The sequence below is a fragment of the Dromiciops gliroides genome, chromosome 4 (assembly GCF_019393635.1).
Source record: "Dromiciops gliroides isolate mDroGli1 chromosome 4, mDroGli1.pri, whole genome shotgun sequence".
NCBI classification, from domain to species: domain Eukaryota; kingdom Metazoa; phylum Chordata; class Mammalia; order Microbiotheria; family Microbiotheriidae; genus Dromiciops; species Dromiciops gliroides.
Genome location: NC_057864.1, coordinates 431,955,823 through 431,968,486, shown reverse-complemented (window position 1 = coordinate 431,968,486; position 12,664 = coordinate 431,955,823). Strand labels below are relative to the sequence as shown.

Below are 12,664 nucleotides of genomic sequence, written 5' to 3'. Positions count from 1 at the left end.
TTTGCCAAGGCACAAAGGCCCCAACCAGTGGAGATTGATCTAGATTGATTGAATTAAGTGAAACTGACTGAGAGTGATTGACTTTACTGATTAACCCACTTAACTTAATTAAATTGAAACCACACCTGGCTGGCCCTCAATAAGGTATTGTTCTCAGAAGCTAAGAACTTTGAACTCAACAATGAAATCCCCCTCAAGTCCATGAACCAATGGATTTGGGTGACACCAACTAATCAGCTTGAAGGACAACCTTTTACAGGGGAGGGAGGCAGGAAGTGGGAAGTGCAGTTTCCTCTCTCAGTGCCATTCCGAACAGGCTGGTGGTGGCAGAGGATTTGGGAGAAGAAGCCTTATTTCTCCTCTAGGATAGATAGGCTTTTTCTTGGTTTTCTGACCCAGGTGTTCTCTTTTAAACTAATAAATTCTTAATGCCCCAAACTGGTGTTAATGCTTCTAATTTATAAGTAAACCCTAGCTAGTTATCTTTCACACTGGGGACAGGAAAAAGGCAACCACAAATTATATTTTACTCATCACAGTATATATATATATTTATAAGAACTTTGGTATTACAGATAAAATTTTGCAGCATATAAAATACATGTTATTTTGGTGTATTTGGTTTTTGAGCTAGAAATTCCTCCAAATAATCAAAGTATAATTTTAGCATTGTCTGCTCAGTAAGTACACAACTTAGGTTTGATGGTATGTTTTCTGTATATGGGTTATACGGTGTCATTTCCCAATTTTCATATTGGCTGAGGTCAAATCATCAAAAGATCCCTGAGGTGATAAGTTGTCCTGGCAGAGAATACAGTCACTTCTTCCAGAAATCGTATAATTCTCTAAACAATTGCAAGGCAGAGAGTAGTAGGTGTTATGATTAAGTCAAGGTCAACGTAAAACCCCTTACTCTTTATGAAAAACCTAGATCTTGGCAGCTAGGTGGTACAGTGGCTAGAGCACTGGGCCTGGATTCAGGAGGATCTAAGTTCAAATCTGGCCTCAGACACTTAACACTTACTGGCTGTGTGACCCTGGGTGTCAACCCCAATTGCCTCACCAAAAACAAAACAAAACAAAAAAAAAACCCAAAACAAAAAAGAAAAACCTAGATCACATGAAGGATAAACCTATTTTATGTCAAGGGGAACTTCTTACTTCTATTTACCCAGAGGAGCCCCTGAACAAAAGGTCAAAATATAGACTTATGTGTGTTTCTTCATTCTAAAAGTGCCAGGTAATTGAAAAGTGAAGCATCAGGACACATTTACAACTAAATCGTCTGGGAAATGCATTCCAAAAACTTGACACCTCACAAAAATTTTAAATCTTATCTCAATGTTGAAAGACTGGAAAATGAATTGGTTCTTATTCCATTATTTTTGAGACATGTAAGTAATTTACCCAGTCAAGCTAATTAACACTGTATTATTCACTTTTATGAATTACTTGGGTTTTATAGTACATAGGAATAATGCATTTCTTTAGCACCAATAAGGGTGTATATATGTATGTATGTTTACCTTTTGCAAAATTGATGTTCTCAGTTGGATATTTGATCACAGCTATTTCATCTTTTTTTAATAGGAAAATTTAAAATATGAAGTGTAAGATCACCACCAAAGTCTGCCCTCTGTCTTTCTCCTCCTCCACAGTCTCTCAAAGTGGGTGGAAGTCTTATAAATCTTGAGAGACTCACAGGCAGTTTACATCTTTTCTATATGTTCTATTTTTAATCATGAAAATTTCATTTCTTCATCAAATTTGTTGCCTTGCCTCTAGCTTTAATAAAAGTCCTTTGGTCTTATAGAGAGATATTCATATTTTTATGTTACTTATAAAAATGGTATTAATAAAGGAGGAAACATAGTAGCTTGAATGCATCTGACACTTTAACATTTACAAAATAGTATTCTGGGATACCCAGAGTTTAGTTTTTACAAGATCCCTGTAAAAGACATAGGGCAAATATTTTCTTTGTTTTACAGATGAGGTAACAATGGTTCAAAGAGTTTGATTGATTTACTCAAAGTTATTTATATATTTAATAGGAAAAAATGAATTTTAACCTGGTTTGTAAAATTAGAGAATCATAGATTCATAACTCAAATGAGCCTTTGAGGATTTTTGGATTCCTATTCCTTTCATTTTACTGGTGAGGAGATTGATGATCATGAAAGCTAAATGCAAAGTCAAATAGCTGTGCCAGTTACCAGCCTAAACTTTATTTCACATGCAATTTTCATTCACATGCCAGCAATGCTTTTATCTGTCAATGACAAAGATATAAAACAAACAAAACACACACAAACACACACATATATACATGCACACCACAGGGCCAAGCATAAATTCCTGGGGCACTCCATATGAGAGATCTTTGAGAGTAGACATGGAACCATTAAGAACTGTTCTTTCCATCTTGGGTTTTTTTTTTATTTTTTTTTAATTAGAAAGACTAACAAAAACATACTTCAATCTGTATTTAGATACCATCTGTTCTTCCTCTGTTGATGGACTGCATTTTTCATAAGTCCTTCTGATAGCATTCTGCTCTTCATTTCTTAAGGCACAATAGTGCTCTATCCTAATCTCATCCCACAATTTGTTCAGCCATTCCTCAAATAATGGACATCACCCCATTTTCAAATTCAACTTTTTTTTTTTTCACTAAGAACCTTCATGTTTTTATTGTTAGGATCTGGGTTACTTGAGAAGGATGAAATGAGAGGAGTGGGTGGCTCCAATACCCAGCCTGCCGTGTTTCACAGGGTTGTAGGTGATAGAGAATTCACCCAGGTAGTGTCCAATAATCTCAGGTTTAATATCATTTTAAATTTTTTTCTTTTTTTGTTGTTGTTCCACAAACAGGGCTTTTATTAGTGTTTTGAGAAGGGGGTGGGGAATCACCAAGGGATCTAACCAAATTTGAGGAATCACTCCCCTGACCCCTTGCCTTATGCCTTTCATTCTCAAAGCACCTTGTCAGAAGGGAGGGTGGGAGGAGAATGAGCTCCCTAGTGGTATCTACAGCTGACCCACTCTGAGGTCTGGACAACCCAGCATGACCACTAAAAGAGCACATGCCTCACATGTTGGCTCGCTACCATTGCAATCTTGAGTTGTAGGCTTGGAACACTGTATTCCAGGCGTCCATGTACCGATTCATGCACATCGCGATGCACTTCTGCTCCCAGTTGTCCAAGGAGTTGCTGGGCTCCCCAATGCACTTCCGGAAACACTTGTTCATCATCTTCTGCAGCAGCTCCTGTGTGTTGGCCACAGTGATCTGCACCTTCACTTCCTCCATGATGAGCCCTGGGTTCAGCTTCCCGCCCCCTGCCCCCGCCGCACCACGAAGTCTGAGCCAAAGTTGCCCTTCATGGACCCCAAGCAAAGTCACCTGGGCGCTGCCACTGCCACCACTTGCACTGCCTCCTACCTGCACCAGAAGCCGACCCTGCCTCACCACTTGGGCTAAATTTCAACCTGATTGAAGGTCTTGCCATTGTAGATGCCCACCATATAGCCCACTACCTCTGGCAGGATGATCATGTCTGGAAGGTGTGTCTTCACGACCTCGACTTTTCCATGATGGGGTGCCTCCTTCTTGGCCTTCCTGAGGCACTTTAGGAGGGAATGCTACTGGCAAACGCTGTATAACTGCATGAGCTGTTGTTCATAAGACATGTCCAGGAGCTGATCCAGGTCCACTCCACAGTACGTGAACTTCGGGAAGGTTTGCTGCTTCTTCTGCTCCACTTCCGCCATCTTGTCTGTTGTCAGGAAAAGTCAAATTCAACTTTTTAAAAATCTCTTTTAGGATACCAGCCTAGTAGTGGTATTTTTAGGTCAAAGAGTATGCATGGTTTTATAGCCCTTTGGCCATAGTTCCAAAGTGCTCTACAGAATGTTTGAATCAGTTTACAACTTTAACAAGAGTGTATTAATGTCTCTTTCACCATAGCTCCCACAACATATTTTGTTTTCCTCTGCTGTCCTATTATCCAATTCAATAGGTATAAGGTACTACCCAGAATTGTTTTTGACCTAAATCTCTCCAATGAATAGTGAGTCAGAGCATCTGAAAACTTTGTCTTTTGATCATCTTATCAATTGGGGAATAGCTCTCATTTTAACAAATTTGACTTAGTGCTCTCTGTGTTTGAGAACTGAGGCTTATCAGACATGGATATCAGAATGGAGTAGAATACTGTTAGCAATAGTAAATGATAAAAATATTGAAGCAAGTTTGTCTGACAGGCCTCATTTCTAAAATACATAGAGAAATGAGCCATTTCCCATGTGATAGATGATAAAAAGATATGAAGTATTCAGATGAAGTTTTTTACATCAATAGAATAGAGAAAAAACAGATTTAAGAATTGGGCATGCAGTAAAAGGAGTGAATACTCAGACTTCCTGACACAATTATTCCAAAAAACAAAAAAACAAAAAATAAAAAAACTCCAAACATAGCCAGAAAGCAACTCCTGGAGCAGCAGAATTCACAAAAAGTCGGCTGAGATTATTTTCCAGGCAAAGACATCTTGGAAGTTTGGCAGAATGGGGAGTTGAAATGGGAGTGGAATCCAGCCCTGTGATCACTCCAACACAGATCCAATCCCAGGTAGACTGCACCAGAGAAACTTACCCCAAAGCCTCGAAAACAGCTGCAGTGCCAGTGTCTTTTGGATCTAAGCTCACACTCTGGTCAGAGGGCTGAATGGCTGGCTGAGGTGGGGGGGGGAGTCTTTGGGGGTCTATGCAGGAGCCAAGGAGGTATTTGGATGTCCTACCCCAGCAAGGAACCAGTAAGAAACCTTGAGCAGTGGCCGTCCAGGTGGCAGAGGGGTGCAGGCTCATTGGAGCTAGCAACCAGGTCACATAAAGTTTTACTGCCTTGTTGATTGACAATTTGGCCTGGGGTTATCTACAGACCAGCAAAAGGGCCAGGCAAGTGAAGAAACTGCCCCTCATTAAATCATAACACCAGGGACCCCCTGAAGCTTGGGACAGTATATCCTGGAAACAGTACCCCTCACTAAGAAGGAGTTAAAAGTCAAGTGAAAGACAAGCAGGATGAGCAGGCAGAGAAAGTTACCAACCATAGAAAGCTTCTTTAGTGACAGAGAAGATCAAGGTGCACCCTCAGAAGAGGATAGCAACATCAGGATGCCAACATCTAAAGCTTCCAAGAAAAATATGAATTGGTCTAAGGCCATAAAAGTGCTCAAAAAGGACTTTGAAAAGAAAGAGAGGTAGAAGGAAAAATGGAAAGAGAAATGTGGGTAATGCAGGAAAGACATGAGAAAAAAGTCAACAGCTTGAAAAGCCAAATGGAAAAGCTCTTTGATGATAATTGCCTAAGAATTAGGATTGAACAAATGGAAGCTAGTGACTTTATGAGAAACCAAGATGCAATAAAGCAAATCCAAATGAATAAAAAAAAATAGATGGCAATGTGAAATATTTTCTTGGAAAAACTGATGACTTAGAAAATAAAGCCAGGAGAGAAAATGTGAAAATTATTGATTTACCTGAAAACCATGATCAAGGCAAGAGCTTAGACATCCTCTTCCAAGAAAGTGTCTGGGAAAATTTCCCTGATATTCTAGAAGCAGAAGGTAAAATAGAAATTGAAGGAATCCACTGATCACCTCCTGAAACAAAAAGTTCCAGGAATATTATAGCCAAATCACAGAGTTCCCAGGTCAAGGGGAAAATATTGCAAGCAGCCAGAAAGAAGCAATTCAAATACTGTGGAGCCATGGTAAGGATAGCACAGGATGTAGCAGCTTCTAAATTAAAGGATCAGAGGGCATGGGACACAGTATTCCATAAGGCAAAGGAATTGGGTTTATAAACAAAAATCACCTGCCCAGCAAAACTGTGTATAATCTTTCAGGAGAAAAAATGGGACTTCAACAAAAAAGAGGGCTTTCAGGTGTTTGTGATGAAAAGACCTGAATTGATAAGAAAATTTGACTTTAAAATGTAAGACCCTAGAGAAGCATAAAAAATGATGAACAGGAAAAATAAATCATGAGAGATGTTAAAAGGTTAAACTGTTTACATCCCTACATGGGAAGATGATATTTCTAAATCATAAGAGCCTTTTGAGTATTAGGGCAGATAATAGGAATAAATTTAGACAAAGTACACAAATGGAAATTGATTATGAAGGGATGATACCTGTAAAGCATTTAATTTTTTTTGTTTCTCTTTTTTTTTTGGTGGGGGTTGAAGGGGGTGGTCAGGGTTAATGAATATCTTGAGTCTGAAGCCGATTTGGGCTTGGGTCCTCCTGGGTCCTGGGTGGGTGCTTTTCCCACTGTCACCTAGCTGCCCCATGATGACATCTTTAGGGTAAAATTGAGTGAGGAGAGTGATACACTAGGGGAAGGAATAGGGGAGTGATAGAATGAGGTGAAATATCACATGAAAGAAGCAGGAAAGGGGAAATGGAATGGGGGGAGAGATGCAGTAGGTGCAGGGAAGTGAAGGAGCCTTATACACATCAGAATTAGCTCAAAAACCTTAATCTCATCAGAGTTGGCTTAAGGAGGGAATAACATACACACCCAATTGGGTGAAGTAATCTATCTAACCCTGCAGGGAAGTAAGAGGGGAAGGGGATAAGGAGGGAAGGGTGAAAGAAGGGAGGGCAGAGCAGGGGAGGGGGCAGTCAGAAGGAAAACATTTTTGAAGGGAAATAGGGTAAAAGAAGATAGAAAATAGTGTAAATATCATGGTAATGGAATAGGATAAAGGGGAACAGTTATGATGATTGATTATAAAGGAAAAATGTATTGTACTTACTTTGCTGTGCTATTGTGAAAAAAATTATCTGTCAAGTTTAAGGTACTATATAAAAGCTATGACTTACAGGATGCTATCAGAAAAACCTGTAAGGACCTACATGACTGAAGAAGAGTGAAATGTAATGTATACAAAATAACAGCAATAGTGTAAGAAGATCTACTGTGAATGACTTGGTTATTTTCCTGCAATGATCCAATATAACTCTGAAGGACTTATGAAACTTGCAGTACTTCTACAGAGAAAGAACTGATGGTATATTAACACAGATTGAAGCATAATTTTTGGATTGTTCCTTTATCTGAAGTTTTTTTTTCTGTCTGTTTTCTTTCACAACCTAGTTAATGTGGAGATGTTTTGCATGATTACTCATATATAACTTATATTGAATTGTTTGAATTCTTGGGGGTAGGGGTTGGGAGGGAGGAACAAAGAAATGTTGGAACACAAAGTTTTGAAAAATTGATGTTGAGGGGGTAGCTAGGTGGCACAGTGGATAGAGCATTGGCCCTGGATTCAGGAGGACCTGAGTTCAAATCCAGCCTCAGACACTTGACACTTACTAGCTGTGTGACCTTGGACAAGTCATTTAACCCAGATTGCCCCACCAATAAAACCCAAAGAAATTTTTAAAATCTTAAAAATTGATGTCAAAATTTGTTTTTCCATGTTATATGGAAAGTAAAATTCTAAACAGATTTAAAAAAAAGAATTGGGCATGCAAATAAGAAAATTAGAGAATGAAGAAATTAAAATTTCCCAACTATACACCGAATTAGAAATCCAGAAAATCACAGGAAAGATTGATAAAATAGAAAGTAAGAAAACAATTGAATTAATAAATAAAACTAGGAGCTGGTTTTATGAAAAAAAAACACAAGTAAAATAAATAAACCATTGGTTAATATGTTAAATAAAAAAGAAAGAAAATCAAATCACCATCATCAAAAATAACAGGGGTGAACTCACCACCAATGATGAGGAAATTAAGACAACTATTCAGAATTATTTTGACCAATTATATGCCAATAAATTTGACCATCTAAATTAAATGGATGAATATCTACACAAACATAAATTAACCATGTTAACAGAAGAAGAAATAAAATATTTAACCCAGTTTTAGAAAAAAGATATTGAATAAGCCATCAATGATCTTCCTAAGAAAAAATCGCTAGGACCAGATTGATTCATAAGTGAATTCTAAAAAAAAAAATTTAAACAATCAATCCTGGTACTATATAAAAAGAGAAAGGGAAGTTGAGGTAAAATTGGAACTTAAAATGATAAATAAAATTGATTATTATTAAAAAAAAAAGAATGCTTGAAAGCTCTTTATGCTGTTGAATGACCAATTTTTCCCTGAATGATTATAGCCAGGTTTTTTCTGAGTAAGTTATTCTTGGTGGTAAGGATAGCTATTTTGCCCTCCACAATATCATAATCCAAATCCTCTAATTCTTTAAAGTAGAACATGCTAAAACTTGCATGATCTTGACTATGAATTCACAATATTTGCATTGTTTCTACCTGTGTGCAATATTTTCTCCTTGAACTGAAAACTCTTGAATATGGTAACAATAATCCTGGGAGGTCTAATTCTGGGAGCTCTTTCAGGAGGTAATCAGTGGATTCTTTAAATTTCTATTTTGCTCTCTGGTCCTAGAATATCAGGGAAGTTTTCCTAGTTAATTTCTGGAAAGATGATGTCTACGCTTTTTTAATCATGTTTTTCTGGTAATGCAATGATTTTTAAATTATCTTTCCTGGATCTATTTTCCAGGTGAGCTGTTTTTTCCAATGAGATATTTCACATTGTCTTCTTCTTCTTCTTCTTCTTCTTCTTCTTCTTCTTCTTCTTCTTCTTCTTCTTCTTCTTCTTCTTCTTCTTCTTCTTCTTCTTCTTTTTTCATGCTCTTGATTTTGTTTTGTTTTTCTTGACTTCTCATAAAGGCATTAGCTTCCATTGATTCAATTTCAATTGTTAAGGAATTATTTTCTTCAGTGAGCTTTTGTACCACCTTATCCATTTGGCTTATTCTGCTTTTTTAGGAGTCTTTTTCTTCAATGAAGTTTTGTGCCTCTTTTCCCATTAGGTCAATTCTGCTTTTCAATGAATTCTTCTCATTGGCTTTTTGTAGCTCTTTTACCATTTGGCCTAATCTGTTGGGGTTTTTTTTGTTTGTTTTTAGTCTGTTTTTTAAGGTGCTATTTTCTTCAGTATTTTTTTTTGTCTCATTTGACAAACTGTTCTCTTTTTTCATGATTTTCTCACATCGCTTTCATTTCTTTTCCCAATTATTCCTCTACTTCTCTTTCAAAGTTCTTTTTGAACTCTTTCATAGCTTGAGATCAATTCATATTTATTTTTTGGAGGCTTCTTCCCACTGTGTGTTTTGATCTTCCTTGTCACCATAGTAACTACCTATGGTCAGAATTACTTTTTCTATTGTTTACTTATTATGCCAGCCTGTTTTATCTCTGTTAAACTGGGGTTCTGCTTCCAGGGTGAAGGATGCAGTATCCCAAGCTTCAACGTTTTTGCGAAGCTGTTTTCAGATACATATGGAACATATGAAATTTCACTTCTTCCAAGGTGGTATGAGCTAAGAAGAGATGCATTTACTACTCTCCTGGCCTGTGCTCCAGTTTGTGAGACAATAAGTACTCTTTTCCCCCTTGGAACTATAACAAGGGTTCGTGTTCCACTGTGGCTCCCAGATCACATGTGCCAGTGTTCCTCTCCATCCTGGGACTGTCACACAGGACTGTTATCAGAATCTGAGTATGAGCAGAGCAACAGTGTCCTGACTCTAGTGCCAACAGAGAGACCCTTGTGGTCACCTTCTTATCAATTATTCAACCCCCTTTACAGTCTGTATACTGAGAGCTCCAGAAGAATCTGCTTATTCAGTGGCTCCCAAGGCCTTCTCCTGCTTTGCTTGGGACAAATTTGTGCTGGTGTGGCCTGTGCTAGATTGTGATTTATTCTAACCCAAGTGTGACAAATTTTTCTTGCTGACCTTCTAAGTTGTCTTTGACTGGAAATTTATTTCACTCCTTTCTTTAGTGGGTTCTTCTACTCCAAGATTTGCTTTATGGTATTATTAAAAGGTGTTCAGAGGAGTATGGGGGAGAGTTAATGTGAGTTGCTGCCTTTTCTCTGCCATCTTGACTCTGCCTCTTGTATCTATAGGCACAGTATAGCCTTACTTATTCATTTTTAAGGGATATACACACATGCACATACACATATACATATGTAACGATTGGAATAACGCCACCTGCTGGATACTAACTGTAGAAGAGTTCTGCCCATGAAGCGAAGGTCTTTGAGGGCAAGACCAGGAGTCTTTTCTTTGGCATCACTTCCTGACGCGGGCTAGTGGGAGGAGGAAGGAAGAGACTGGCGCTCAGTCTCACGCTCTTTCCTCTGGACTCTGGTGGAGAGCGGAGCTAGAAATGTGCTCTCCCTTTAATAGATAGAAATCTAGGCCTTTTTCTCTCTCTTTACCAAATTCTTATTCTCTTTAATAAACGCTTAAAAGTCTAACTCTTGCTAAAGCTTATAATTTATTGGCGACCACTCATTAGATATTTTAGACAGACTAGCTAGAATTTTAGCCCTTAACAGATGGCTGACCACGAAGAGGAAAGCTAACCCTCAGTCTTCTTCTGATCTTCTAGTTGGGTAAGAAATTTCCCCTCCCTCTCCCTTTAACTGTTAAGTACTTGGTGTACTGGCTGTGTTTTCCTTTAAATTTTTTCGAATGGACCTTTTAAACTCCCTAATTATCCTATTTTTGATTTTAGTCTGTTTAACCAGACAAATGGGAGATAAGATCATGTTAATGCTTTGTTTTTGTGGATTTTCTATTTTTCTTTTTATTTTTGTTAAAAGAGCCAGCAACTTACTCACACAAGGAAATATCTCTCCCTCTCCCAACCATGCTTTTTCAGAGAAACCTGAAGAGATTCCCGCAGCTTTTCCCAGTTCTAACAGTAATTGTTGCTTTAATTTTGCATGCCTGGAGGCAATGACCCACCCTCTAGAAGCTTTTAATCCCCTAGCACCTGGAGGCAAAGTGGGGGAAGAGGAATCCAGGCCTGAGTTCAAAATCAAGTCTGATTCAAATTGCTCTGGTCCCTCCCCTCCTCTCCAGACCCCACCCTCTACTCCTCCTATGGCCAAGCCCATTGCTTCCCCTGCCTGGGAAGTCCAGAGATCTGATGCGCATGCTCAACTTTCTCTACCTACATTTGCAGCTTCAGGCTCAGCCCTTCCCCAGCCTGGTTGTGCTTCTGAGACAACCTTAGAAAACCCTTTAAACTCCAGATATGCTCAATTTGTTCATAATTTTGCTAACCTGCTTTTGTCTTTAATTAGTAATCTTATAAAGCATTTGTATGGTGAAAAGCCCGACAGACAATATAGAGGGGTTAAAGAAGAAAAACTTAAGCCGAATAAGAATGACAATCATCAACATAGTTCAAGACTCCGCTTCTTTTGCCATGGAAGGGTATATATTTTACAGAAATGTAGAAGTAAGCAGCAAGGTATTGATATGAGTATTGGGGATTTTAGATATCGGAATCAAAAATGTTCTGAATTCACTCAGAGTAATAGTATCAGTTCAGAGGTTACATAGGATTTCTATGCTATTACATATACATTTTGAAATTAATGGTATGGGTTTATTTTCATAGAGAGTTTCATGCTTTTGAGATTGTGTTTTATACTTAAGCTTTTACAATAGTCATGTGATCAAGTTTATATTTTATAATATTCTTATTAAGTTCACATTCATTTAGACTTCCTTAGTTTGAATTTCATTGTCTTTTATTGTTCCATGTGTATTTTCTTCTATTCGTTTATCTATCTAATTTTGAAAAATTGCAAGATGGTTTTGATTTCATAATACAATGTTAATTCTAGGAGTATTGTGCTCCCATATTCTGAGTTGTTTGTTTTTGTTATTTTTTCTCAACTGATTATTTGATCAAACTCTTTAAAGCATTTCCCTGGCAAATTGGTTGCCATGGCAAGTGTAAATTGATTCTAGAAGTATTATTTTTGATAAGCATATTCCAAAAAAAAAAAAAAAGAGGGGAACATTTGTAAAAGTTGTCTTTGAGATTGTGTTGTGCTTTAACTTGTATTTAAATATGTTCAGATTTTTCAAAAAAGTAATTGTATGCTAAGTAAAAAAAAGGTATTATTTGAAATTGTTGCATAATTATATATTATATTCTGAGTCAAGATGTATTCACATTTTTTGCAATCATTTATTATCCTCAATTTTTAAATCCATATGAGACTTGGATTATGGGAACTTATCATTTAAGACATTAATTGCCTTTATTCTGAGTTATCAGATGCCAGTTGGCCAAGATGCCATCCAATCACAAGAGGAATACATGCAAGAGCAGACACTGAACTGTCACATGAGGGGAGACATGCATGAAGTCAAGGTATGGCCGAGGGAACGGCTTTTGACTAATGTTGAGGTTGGATTCTCTTGGTTTAATATTTTATTTTATTTTTCCCCACAATATTGTACAGATGGCTGGAAGTATTGATCCCACCCATCTCACTTCTACACCTGGCTTCTATGCTCCCTCCTATATGCCTGATGCCATGGACATCTCAATTCCATGCATCCGATTAAGTCTGACTCAGTTTCCTCCAATATGTTCGGTGGCATGGACATATATTCCATCCACCTATTTTAAGCCTGGCATACTGCATGGACAGTACATATTGCTCAAGTGTGGGAATGCTCATATCCCATCATTTCTCTGTTCTTTTATGGTAACCCCCATAATTATCTCAGGTGTC

The 12,664-nt window shown here is 37.7% G+C and overlaps 2 pseudogenes; both read right to left on the bottom strand.

Moving 5' to 3' along the window:
- Positions 1 to 2,709: 2,709 nt before the first annotated feature.
- On the bottom strand, positions 2,710 to 3,774 carry LOC122725760 (annotated as a pseudogene).
- Positions 3,092 to 3,387, bottom strand: LOC122725761 (annotated as a pseudogene).
- Positions 3,775 to 12,664: the final 8,890 nt, after the last annotated feature.